Source organism: Cinclus cinclus, chromosome 1 (genome assembly GCF_963662255.1).
Source record: "Cinclus cinclus chromosome 1, bCinCin1.1, whole genome shotgun sequence".
Lineage (NCBI taxonomy): Eukaryota > Metazoa > Chordata > Aves > Passeriformes > Cinclidae > Cinclus > Cinclus cinclus.
The window spans coordinates 96,431,115-96,444,663 of NC_085046.1; the positions used below are offsets into that span (position 1 = coordinate 96,431,115).

The 13,549-nt window shown below is 36.3% G+C and overlaps 1 protein-coding gene across 1 annotated transcript in view; it reads right to left on the bottom strand.

Annotated features, from left to right (window-relative positions):
- Window positions 1-13,549, bottom strand: part of DOK6 (docking protein 6) — a 240,860-nt gene that overhangs the window by 72,227 nt on the left and 155,084 nt on the right. The window lies entirely within an intron of this gene.

The following is a 13,549-nucleotide window of genomic DNA, read 5'->3' on the forward strand; positions in this document are numbered from 1 at the left end:
GATCCTGGTATTCCAATTCTGTAATAATTCCCAGTTTTGCATCTGCACATACCTATAAGTAGGATACAAAGAATTTAACATTTGAAATCACCTAAAAGTGCATTTGCTTTAGAATGTGTCACTGACCTCTTATTTGTGGATTGAATGCTATTGGAAACAAACTGTGCCTTCTGTGATGCAGGCAGATGCTGTGTTTGTGCCATTTTATTTTGACAACTGGCATGCAAAGCAGGTATTTCCTGTATTTCCATCAAAGTATATCCACATAAGGAGAGAAAGAATTTCTGGAGGGCTGAACAGGAATGAACTAATGCAATTAATATTTTTGATTCATGAATAATAGCAGAAAAATAGAAGTAAAAATGATGAAGGAACTAATACAGAGGCACATTTAGAGCCACAGAAACAGGAAAAGAGGGTGAAGTAGTCACAGGCATAATTTTTAACATGCATCCAAAACATCAATTTTCCCAGTTTATAATGAATGATGCATTCTCTCATTCCAAAAGTGGGACACAAAAAGTGTGAAGAAATGATTAAAGGAGCACCCTGAGCATGCTCTGCTGAGTTTTTTGACTACTTCAAAATCAGCACTTCAAGTGTTCCTCCCACCACTTCCCCATTTAAATGCTCCATCAAGAGTGATTTCGGCCATTAAAGCATTTATGGTCAGCCATTTCTCTGAAGCTTTTAGCACATTGCAATTTTATTGTGGTGGGGATTTAAGCACTGCTGTCTTCTCTCAATGTCAGTCTACCTTCAAGGTATGACAGATACTGCTTTGACCATTGTGGCCATAGAGGAATTTTCAGAAAGTCATATGTAAATATTATGGGCACACACGGATGTAATCACCATGCTACATACATCCACTAATGAGTAATTAACATATGCTAATGACATCCAAGGACTCATCAACACTAATCTCAGAAGTGGTGGGTTCTCACCTCTCCTTTGGAAGCATCCTGCCACATCAGTGACCCCAGGGATAGTCAATATCACCAGCAATGAGACAGGGCAGGAATTTGCTTAAAAAAAACAACAAAGCTATATCTGTCAGCCACTGAATTAGAATTGAAGATCTTGGCTGAAGACCGTGGTTCTGGTCTGAACTCTAGCTAGACATGTATGCTGACACCTGTGGTCAAATAATGCCTTCAGTGGCAAACTGTGCAGTAGCATCAAAAAGTAATCACAGAAAACGTACAACCCCCACCACAAGCATTAAAAATTCATTGAACTTGCACTGACTTTCTATGTGTGGTATTTAATTTAGTGAGAAAACATGACTTCACTCCCACTTGCTTTAACTTTTCCTCTTTGACACAAGCCAGCCAGAAGTGAAGTAGACAGATCTTCCCAGTTCTCTCAATTGCAAACACTGGCAATTCTGTTATGGCTCAAACAACTCCCACTGCATTCACCTGACATCTCTGACTCCAAGTTTGATTGTGTATAAGACATTTTTGTGCTAGTCCTTTCCTGCAGTGGAAAAACTCTCTGTAATGTTTTCTCATTAGCCTGATGTCTAAAATCAATTTTAGTTTGTGTTCAGGTAAGTGGCAGCTTGATAACATCTTGAGAATCCTCAAAATATTTCATATCCTCAAAGCAGTTACTTAAAATTTCATTACATAAAAAAACAGGCACTTCTTAAAATTACACAAGTAAGCGGGAAGGCAAAAGGTGTAAGTGGATGTAAAAGGTGTGTAGAGGTGTAAAAAAAGGTGTAAAAGGAGTGTAGAAGCAAAGAAATGGAAGTAGAGAGTCCTGAAAAAGAAAATCATCACAAATAATCATCCTAAAAAAGGACAGAAAAAGAGTATAAAAGGATAAAAAAAAAAGCAGAAAGCGTTATTTATAGTCACATGCTCGGGCTCCCTAAATGTTTTCCTATAGTACTACATATAATATCTCCTGTCTAAAATGCAATGGGATGAAATGGCCATTTTCTGGTGTTTTGATAAATGTACATTTCCACCTTGATTAATATCAATCAGTTATGCTGATAACATTCTTTTTGTTGAGTATCTGCTATGAGTCCTGTGTCAAACTACTGATGCTGTACTGGCCAAGGACACATTTTATGTTATCTTTAGTGAGGATTTTGCTTAAACTGAAGAGGTTTAAGCAAGAATGGTGAGAACTGTGGTCATTGTGTTGACATGCCACCATTTAAGACCAGTTCTCTGCAGAGCACTGAGATACTATTAATTGACAAGAAATGCACCTTAACTAGTCTGCCAGAAAAGGGGAAAAACAAAGACTGCAAAACAAATTTGGGATAGTATAATCTAAAAGTAAGAAATCCATTTTGTTTAATGCATAAAATTTTTAAGCACAGCATGCCTGCTCTCTGCCCGGGGAACCTGGGTCATTGCTTGAAAGCAAAATGAAAAAAGCAATCGCCCTTTGCTGTGAAAAAAAAAAATACTAACAAGCTTCTTTTACACTGGAGTTTACTTGTCTAGTTCAATATTTCAGAGTTTAGGCTTCTACTGTTCTACACTGACTTAGCAATACTTTTATAAGAAATTTATAACAGCCATGGAACTTCTCAGAACACTGGAATGTGCCAATCCCTTCTTGTCCATGATTCTGTATTCCAGAAAACCTCATGAACTATAGATGCAATACCTACAATCTTTTTTCACCAAGAATTTATATACAGCTACCCAAAAATAAAGCAGTGCTGGTGGCAAAAGAGGAGGGCTACAAATCCCTTATGTGCAGAATGATACATAATATATATTCGTTGTTCTTATGTAGCAAAAGATGACCTTGCCTTTCCCGGACACTTACACAAAATAGCTAGGGCATGTTTGTGGAAATTTCACATATGCCATTTAAACCACTTTGAATCTCCTTGGTAACATTGGAAAAGTTTTACAGTATTTCCCCATTTTGTCAGTCTGGAACATTTATATTACAGGGATTCTTTATATCATAGACAGAATCTTAGCCTCCAGATGAATGCTAATATACATTTTCATTTCTGTATAGTGCTATTTGTGCTTTTATTTCTCTGATGGCCTCTTTTACCAGCTTTTGACACAACTTCCACATATACAGAACACTTTTTCTTGGCTGTCCTCCATTTCATCTGTGCTTCTAAAGCTGAGAGCTAATCATACTGATTTTTTCTTTCCCCCTCTCCCCTTTTCTGAGAAATTGGGTCTCATGGGCCTCAAAGAAGTATCCCGTAAAAAAGGCAAAGTACCTTTGAAATGAAGTATTTGAGGTTGTGTTGTCAACATCTGCTAATGACAAACACTTATCCTGGACAACATCTTCTTGCTACTTTTGCTTATATCTTCCACACTTTCTGATTAGATATTGCTCTCTAAATGATAAATATTTCCAAATTCAGCTAACTTCTGTTTTTTGGTTTTTGTTTTCTTTTTTTTTTTTGACAGAACTATCAAGTTCTGTCTTACCAGCCCATTTGTATTTAATTACCATATTCCTATTTGCTATTCCATGTGCTTAGCCCATTCTGTTGTTCCACCTCCACAGACTTTCCCTCTTGCTTTTCCCAATCTCTTCAGTTTCTCTTAGTCCCAGCAATCTGGTCCCCTTGCTGTTTTGTGTTGCAAACCAGCTTTAGCACACTCCTGCCCCAGTCCTCTTCAGAGGCTGGTTTGCATCACTGCTGTTGCTCTTTGCTCTCTGGTGGTAGTGGCAGCACTCTTAGAAAAGCAGAGATACACAAGATCCAACCTTTTTATAATTAAATAAAGGGTTGGTACCCTCATCTGAAAGAACTTCAGGGTTTTCTGCTGAATCATCACCAAGACTATGCAGTTTTCTGCCCTTAATCCCAATCCTGACTGTAAATGAATTTATGGTCAGACAGTTTCAAATGTTTTTGTGTTTTAAAGTTTTGCATAGTAATAAATACAATAAGTGATGATAATTTCTATTTAACTTTATAATCAACCTGATGAAATTTCAGCCATTTCAGATAAATAAAATCCCTCCTGTCATTCATCTCAAAATGCTGTTTTCAGAAAGTGCATCAGGAACCATTTAAAGTATCATTTTAAAGAGGGCATATTTTTCAAGTTGGACAGTGAATTATTAAAAAAAAATGTAAAAATATGTGAAAATCTCCTTAGACATACTGGTTCAAGCAAGCCATGTGAATACAATTTTATATTCAACTTTTTGGCCACTGACAGGATAATCAAGTAGATGAAGGATTTCAGTGAATTATAGCACTGACTGAATTTTCTTCCAAAAAGTCAGAAAGATCAAACGTTGTTTGGAGCAGCTGAGATTGAGAGATTCCATTAGATACTACTTCTCCCTCCCCTCTTTCTAATAAGATGGAAGCTTTTTAGAAAATATGTGACAAATGACCACTCACAGCAGAAGTAAATCACACACTACACAGTACAGCATTATTAATAGTGCACTAATAGTAATAACTTACTTTGATAGCAAAGAAGTACCATTAGGAGGGACACAGTAGCTAATAGCATTTCCTCTACAGAGGCTAAGGGGCAAACCTTCCTTTGGTACCTTATAAATAAGTGGAAGATTAAAGGAGCTGGTGGGACCTAATAGCCTGACTTTTCTAGAATGCCACTGAGTAGGCACTGCCTGCAAAGTGCTCTCCATCTCCCCTATATGACAATATTTTAATAGTTCTTTAGTTCATTTAAATTAGAGTGAGAGGACACTTAGTGCAATAAAAGACTTGGGGGGTTTAATGCATGGTAATGCTAAGAGGGCTGTGACATGGTTTTCAGTTATTAGCCTTGTTTTCTCCTTAGCAAAGTGCTGTGAAAAAAAAAAAACAACCTTGAAATTTCGCACTTGGATTTGTATTCAAGTACTACTTAAAAAATTAAAACAATCATGAATGGCCAATTAGATAGTCCTTTCAGGTCTTCATATTTATATGTATATGTTATATACATATTTTGGGAAAAAACATTTATGTTATTTTACATGTGCTATTAAAATATTTCTCTGTGTATGTGTGTATTTGTCTTGGTAGTAAAAGTTTAAAAAAAGTAACTTGGATTTCACTAAGAGTGCAGCTGCTGAGAAGCAGTGAAGAATATACATTATCAGAGTTGTTTATTTAAGGGTTTTAACCAAAACATCCTAGTTATTCAACAGCTCAAGAATATTGTCTGGTTTGCAAAATAATGTCTCCATTAGGGTTTTTTTTTTTTCAATATTATTGGTTTGGTTTTGATTATCAATAGCATTTTATACAAGAACAGATTTTTTCTAATTGGTGATATAATGAATGAAATTAATAATTAATCAATAGATGAAAATATTATTTTCATGATTATTGATTGGGTTTTGAAAGCAAACATTGTAAAAACACCTGCACCAATTAAAAAAAAAAAAGTAGTAACTTCCACAGTTACTCACACATTCCAATACAGTCTTGGGTGCCATGACTACATATAACTTACATATATATAACTTACACACATATAACTTACATACATACAAAGCTCTGTTGGTAAGGACATCCAACTTACTAATGAAAAGTTAGCACAAAGCTAGTGAAAGAAAGAATCACCATGGCAATTTCTATGCTAGAATTCCTGCTCTCACACCATTACTGTGTCCAGAACACAGAAGTATTTCTGGAGCTGCTATTCATCTGTGAGTGACAGTGATGGCCAAAAACACTCTACTGACCTTTTTTGGAAGCAAAGAAGTTACTGGGTACCCACATTTTCCAGAAATGCATCTTAGAAAAATCAAAACAAAAAGATGCTGATAGGTATTTTATAGAATAACAGAATATGCTGAGTTGTGAGGGATCCATCAGGATCATAGAGTCCAGCCCCTGACCCTGCACAGGACACACCATGTGCCTGAGAGCATTGTCCAAACATTTATTGAACTCTGTCAGGCTTGGTGCTGTGACCAGTTCCCTGGGGAGCCTGTTCCAGCACCCTCAAGGTGAAAATCCTTTTCCCGATACGTAGCCTAATCCTCCCCTGACTCAGTTTCATCCTGTTTGTTTGAGTCTTGCCACTGGTCATGAGAGTGAAGAGATCAGGACCTGTCCCTTCTCTTCCCATTGTGAGGATGTTGAAGACTGCAAGGAAGTCTCCCCTCAGTTTCCTCAGGGCTGAACAGACCAAGTGGCCTCAGCAGCTACTTATAGGTGAGTTTATTATTTCTGAGGATTATGAATCAACACTGCCTGAAAGAACAGGGCAAACTAGGCAGATACTAGGCAAAACCTCCCAAGACCAGCCTGCTAAAGCAGCTTTCTCAGTTCAGGAGTAGTGAACAACAGCCAACCTATACTCAACTTGATTTCATTGTAATGAAATCTCAAGCCTGAGAGAAGAGTAAAACTTCCATTGCAATAGCTTTTGCATCTGACATACAAGAGACAACTGTTCAACACTAAAATGGCCTTTAGAATAAACTTTTAGGAGTTTAGAATAAACTCTCCAGAGCCAGGAGAGGAATCAGAGTTCCTGACAACCAATGAAGCCCACAAATGTAGAAAATGGTTCCCCTTTATGCTTCTGCAATGCTCCATGCCTGCATGTGCAGGGGTTTGCACAGGTTCCTGCATATTCATGAACAAGGCTCTTTTGTTATGCAAATTGTAGCCTTTGCATTTTGATTACTTCCTTCTATGTTTGTACAGTACACAGCCCAGGCATAAAGGATATTTCAAACCTCCTCCTCAACTGATGATCCTACATTCATAAGCTTTGGAGAAAAGAAGGATTTATTAGTGCTTAGCATTCTTGCTGGCTACATGGTTCTCAGTGAAAAACGTGGCCTTCTGGATTGCCCTTTGTGAAGCGTTTAACACTCTTCCACTGTCTATATAGATAATTAGGTGTCAAGTTTTAGCATTTTTAATTAGCTCATGCAAATAGCCTTGCTGGGTGACAGATGCAACAGTATTTCACTGCTAAAATAGACACTGTTATTGTAAATGGTACCTATAAATGAAGAACATTGCAAAATCTATTAGTATTCTGTATTTAAAAGCTTTTGAGTTTTGACATAATTTTTTTTTAAACTGAATTGTTTTGGGTTTCAAATCTGAGCTATTCTAGTCCTCCTGTGTTTTCTAGTAGGAAGTTAAAGGTTATTATGCCTCTTGGAGATAAAAGATGCCCAGCCTGCTGCTGGGGCACCTCGAGTTATCCAGACCTGCCATATGAGATTAATTATTGCTGTTGCTGACTGTGTAATTCAAAGGTTAAAATGCAGAATTGAAACAATAAGGGAATTCTAATGTGATTAAGACTGCATGAATTATTTTTTCTGCTTCTTCTGCACTCTTACATTACACAGCAGTAACCATGTTAGCCATATTCAGCTTCAGAAATATTAATCTAACACTGCATGCCTACATGAGAGCAAAGGTATGAAAAGGAGACAATTAGAATACGGTAAGTAAATAAACCTTTTGGGCTCACACATGGATGTAAAACCTCCTGAAATGGTGGCTGTTTTCAAACAGGCCCTAATTTGACTATGAGGTCCAGTATTATGAAGGGAGAAAGCAAATCAGGCATTTCAGCTGAAAGGTACAATTCATACTATGCCAGGATCATCAGGAGGAACTTACCACACTGTATGCTAATACTTTAGCCAAACACAACACAATTCTTATCAATTTCATTAAAAAAGCTTTGTAACATTTCAAATAAACAAATGATGTTGGACAGCTGGTGATCAGTTGACAAATGATCCTCTTGTGATCTGCAAATACAAGACACTTCTACAGACTCCTCAGAGATGATGGTTTTCCTTCTGAGCTGCACATCTGCTGTATTCACTGGACAAACTTTGGGTGACTGTTTTTTCTAACTGTGTGTCTTTCATTCAGTACAAATTCATAAGAAAATTTACTGCTTGGGCAATGCTGAATTTATGAACTAGTGATGTGCTCATTACTATCAATTTACTATTTATAAATTTATTCATTATTATGCTACACAACTTCTTCTATGAAGCTTGGTACTCTGTCCTAAGAATTGATGACTTTTCAATATATTTCTGTTAAAATTAATAAAGGTAATTTTATCCTCTCAATATATTGCCCATCTTAAGATGTAATTGTTTTTCTCTTAAAAATTAGCTTTTCAGTGAAGTGAAATGGCTCAGGCATTCTTTGTCAGTTCAGGAATATCTTTTGTAGGTTTGTATATCATGAGCGAATTTTCAAAACAGGATTAAAAAAATCAGAATGCTTTAGAAGGTACAATGCAACCCAATCTTCTATCTGCTTCCCATAGTCAATTATATAATGAAGAATTTAATGGCTATAAGAGTTTTGGTGGCACTTGCTCTGACTTATCAATGCTAGACCAGTCTGAGAGGAGCCTTGGCAGAGAGAAAACGTAATGAGCACTTTATAAATCACTTACAATGAGCTATATTAGCTTCTGCTATTAAAACAGTTCTTAGATTAGGTACCATGATCAAAACCAGAGTAAGAGTCCTGTAGATGAGTTAAACACACAACTCCTTTTTAAGTAGGGTTTAAGTGAATCAAATGACTAACATAGAACTCATTCCAGGTCAAGAATTTGGCAAGAGGCAAACTGAGAGTTGGAATGGAAAAAAGTGGGAATGGAACTACAATCACAACATATTACAGTATAACCTTGGCACTGCTAAATAGCAGGAACTAATGAAACCTTTTCAGTGCTAAGAAATGCCACTTTCCCTAAAATTAGAGCTGAGTCATTACTGAGAAAAAAAGCCAGGATAGGATACATAAAAGAGATTAATGTTTCCTTTTCGAGAAAGGTTTTTATTTTCAGATTTTAGCAATATATTCTGCTTGTGGAAAGTATATGAGAAAGAAGTGAAGGAACCATGAGGAAACATAAAACCACAGAAAATTTATATCATGGGTAATTCGGCTTTTTGAAAATATCACAAGGGTGTAAAAGAAGGAAAAGATCCTAGCAAACTTAACTGTTTAAAGTATGGGATAATGAGTGCTCTGAGCTAACGTTTATGTGAAATCATAAATTATTTATTAAAGCTGCACATGCGCTTATACTGCTCAACCCAAAGGGACTCACAAATTCTATCAAAAACTTATGATTTATAATGATATTTATAATGATTTATAATATATGATTTATAATTCTATCATAAACCCATGATAGATAAATTTAATCCACTATTTAGATAATCCACCAGTGATGAGGAATTGCAGGCTTCTCTTCAGGGAGGTATAGATCTGTACAATAGTGTATGAAGTCTCAAGACAGCTGTCTCACAAGGCACATGCATAAGGGGCCTCTTCCCAAAGAAGCAAAAAAGAGCATGCTTCCTGTGACTGATTTTAAAGGGTTAATTGACTAATACATTTCATATTAACACCAAAAATCACCACAGACGACCGACAGACAAATGAAACATTTCAGTCAGATGTAGTGCCTGAAGCAAACTGTGAACTTTCTGCTTCAGATAACCCTAGCATCTGTGTATCTACCACAGAGAAAATGAGTATATCAGTCTTGGGAAAAAAAATCTGAGAAATTCTCATGTCACCACTGTGTAATGCTTGGGATTAATATTTTTCTTAACCAAAGAAACAGATTCCAGATCTTAGAAGTGATAGAGAAGACCATATTTCATTAACTTTTCTCTGATGAACAAAAAAACCCAAATCAAAGGCAAATAAAGAAGGAATAGTTTAGTGTGGTTCAATGAGTCTCTTTGAAATGCACAGCATGAATTAACTTGGAAATACTTTAAATTGTTTAAATTTCAACATATTTTCTACAAAGTAAATGTATTTCAGAAAAAGGAGTGTATAATAGATTTATGACTCCTGCTCTCAAAAATCCAAGGAAAACCTTCTGCCTCAAACTCTCTGCTCTGCTGGAAACTCACAAAAATTGACAATTTTTGGCTGGAGCTTCCATGGCCCATCCCATAATTATATTTTCTCACCATGTTTAATTTGACTTCAGCTTTTTTTGGCCATTTATTGCACTTGACCAGACAGCTTCCATACATAGAAAATAATGCAAAAGACAAAATTACAGTAATGAGAAAGCAAAAAATTTAACAAATGAACAAGAAGTCCATATGTGCTTAATTTTCTCTGGGTCTCAATTCTGAATACTTAGGAGTCTCCTCTTATGCTCATAAAATGATGCCTCAGAGAGCTTGTTTTGCTAAAAGGAAAGCTTGGACAACTGCTTTTTGCAGTTACCAGAGAGTGAAGTTTAAACATTGTTTATAGCCTTTACTAGGGATTGTTTGGTTTACAACACCAGCAAAATGAGCCCTGTAACTTGGAGAAGAGACTGAAAGGGATGTCTTCATACCTGATCTGGACTATGAAATGTTTCACCTGTAGCTGTTTCACTACTTTTCTGGCATGTTTCTTAAATTGCATGTACTTACTGCAATCCCCTGCAAATTAAGAGCAACTTGGACAATTAAGGTGGGCAGCTCCATAAGGACACACTTCCCGCTTCAGAGACTTAAAATCTGAGACAATAAAGGACTAATTTAGCCCATGGAGCTAAATTTAGTACATGGAGCAACACTTTCAAAAGTCTGAAGAGAAGGAAGTGCACCCAGGCAGGTCAACTCCACAGAGCCTCCAATGTATCCAATATCCAAAATAATGAGAATGAGGTGTATGAACACATTATACACATCCATGAGCTAAGGAAATCCTGTGGATCATTGATGATTGAAACTCCTGCTGTGGTTTAATCCCAGCTGGCAACAAAGTATTACACAGCCATTCTTGCTCCCTCACTGGGATGAGGGAGAGAATCAGAAGGGTGAAAGTGATGAAAGGCAGTGGAATAGGGGAAGTAAAAACTGTGTGCACATGCAAAATGTCACAAGGAATTAATTCACCACTTCCCAGAGGCAGACAGGTGTTCAACCATTCCCAGGAAAACTGTTCTCAACTACACATAGCAATGACTTGGGAAGATAAACACCATCATCCAAATGTCCTCCCTATCCCTCTCCTTTCCCCTTCTTTATATGCTCAGCATGACGTCATTGCAGTATAGGATTGTCCCTTAGGTCAGTTTGGGTCAGCTGTCCCAGCTGTGTCCCTTCCCAACTCCTTGTGCATCCCCAGCCTGTTTGCTGGTGGGGTGAGGTGAGGAGCAAAAAAGTCCTTAACTCTGTGCAAGCTCTGCTCAACAATAACAAAACATCCCTGGGTTAATTATTTGCCCTGTCTTCAGCACAAATCCCAAACTCAGCCCCATACCAGCTGCTGTGAAGAAAATTAACCCTTCCAAAATGAGCAGAACTCCCCAGTTCAGTCCAAGAGTGGTTAGTTGGAAAGTCTAGATGTAGAAAAACATAAATGCTATACTCTTACCTTATGTGCTCTGATCTATTCACTGTGCTAGATAAACAGCATGAATCCACACAAATCTATTGTAATGGAGCTGTGAATGATTTTTTTCTGATAGATGAAGAGATTGCATGGGACTAGCCCTAATCAGGTACTTTAGGTAATGAGACTCTCTCCATCCAGCACTGTACAAAGCCACACAGAACTGTTCTTTCCCCATATCTAAGCAGGGTTTGGATAGACAAAAAGACAGATTAAGCAAATGACTGAGCAAGGAATACTTATTTTCATTGGTTCAATAAATAAAAAAAAAATGAGGACAAGTCTACCTTCATAGATAGTGAAAAGACATATTTACAAACTCCAAATCAGTGCAAAGCTAAACAGAAAAATCTGGTAGATTAAAATAATCTGTGTTCATTCCTCCCATATTTTAGACATTCTTCAAATGGTGTAGTCATTGCATATCATTAGACAAGTGGGCACTTCAGTTTTATATATCCAATTAATATTCCATTTAAATGAAAAGTAATATATTTATTAAAAGATAAATTTGTCAAAAAACTTAATTTTGATCAATTTATTTAACACAGCATCTCTTTGTGAATATGTCCATTTATGTTTCTCAAAGGGATATATTTTTTTAAACAAAGTAATACGAAAACTCCAGATGCAAAATAAATATATAAAACTGAGTTTCTAATGTTCATGCAAACCTCATACACATATGCTGGATATCTGCTAAAACACACTAAAACATAATAACCTATTTAAAAATATTTCCTTTAAAGCAATTGGCTACATTTAATATTTAAGCCTTAGGGAAAAATTAAAGCAACAACACTTTTACTGCATAACATTCTCATAAAACATGGATGAGTGCTTCACTTCTGATAAAACAACACGCATCAGGAATTTATTGTATTAAGGTAGTAGCAGATCAGGGGACAAAAAAAATCATGTTTAGAAAGATGAGAAAGATGATTTGTTGATTAAAAAAATAAAAATAAAACTCCAAGCAAATGAACAACAGATTTTAAAATCAGTACTATTATTGCCCTATATAGCCTTCAGATGCTATTGAAGAAACCAGCTTTTCTCTAGCCCTATCTTATTGCCCATATGCATTTCAAAATCCAACAGATAAAGTACTCCCAAGCAAGCAAACAGGAAGGAAGCAGATCAAAGACAATAAAGCAGGACAATGACAACGACAGATAAAGGCAGAGCTATCTCATAATAATAAAACATAGGAAAACAATCCACTTTTCATCAGGTCATATGATTTGTGGACTGTAGGAGCAGATGATATTCAGAATGGAATCACATGGAATTAAAATACTGTAGGAGGCTTGAAATGGAATTAAAATACTGTAGGAGGCTTGAAATGCTAATTCATGCTATAATCGTATGTTTGAATAAGCCCCTCAGCTTAATCACTGAAATAAAGTTGAAACATGGGTCAGCTTTGCTTATTTTTACTGAAAAAATATTAAATAAAAAAACCCCACTGATGCACTTGATGTCTTCATGTGAATTCATCACAGTAAACTAACAGAGAACCAAAATGGTCTAGTGACAGCAGTCTGCATATACAAATTACTGGTAAAATGGTAACTCCCAACTATAGACATGGCAGAGGAATTTCAGCTATTATCTGCCTAGACAGTAGGGGCCATTCAAGCCATGGTTTTGTTTGTGATCACGAACTGTACTTTTGAGAATATTTGTTAATAGTATTGAATAAGTAAACATCAAAAGGCATATAAAGATTTTTTTTAACAATACAGTGTGTCTAACCTAAGAGTGTAGAGACACGTGTAATTTCACAGATTGCTTCAGAAAATTCAGGCTCCTCATAAAGAAGCAGGATGAGACATAAAAAAACCCAAACTAAACCATAAAAAAAATAGTCTAGAACCATAAAATAGAAGTTGAAACATCACCAGAGGGAGAGTTAAATGCAGAATTATTTTTGTGCAGAAATGCAGAAAAGGCAGTGAACCTAATGGCAAGATATGAAATGCGTTAAAAAAGATAAGAAAGAGAGGCAAAACAGAGCTCTATGGAAATTTAAAACAGATCTGAAGATGGAAATGACAATGAAGATTAAAACTGCAAGCAGGAAAAAGAGGTAGCCTTTTTATAGTTCACAATGTTCTCTGTACTCCTGCTTGAAATTATACTCCAGGATGGCAATCAGTCATCAGAAACATCCAAAGAGAGTAATATCCA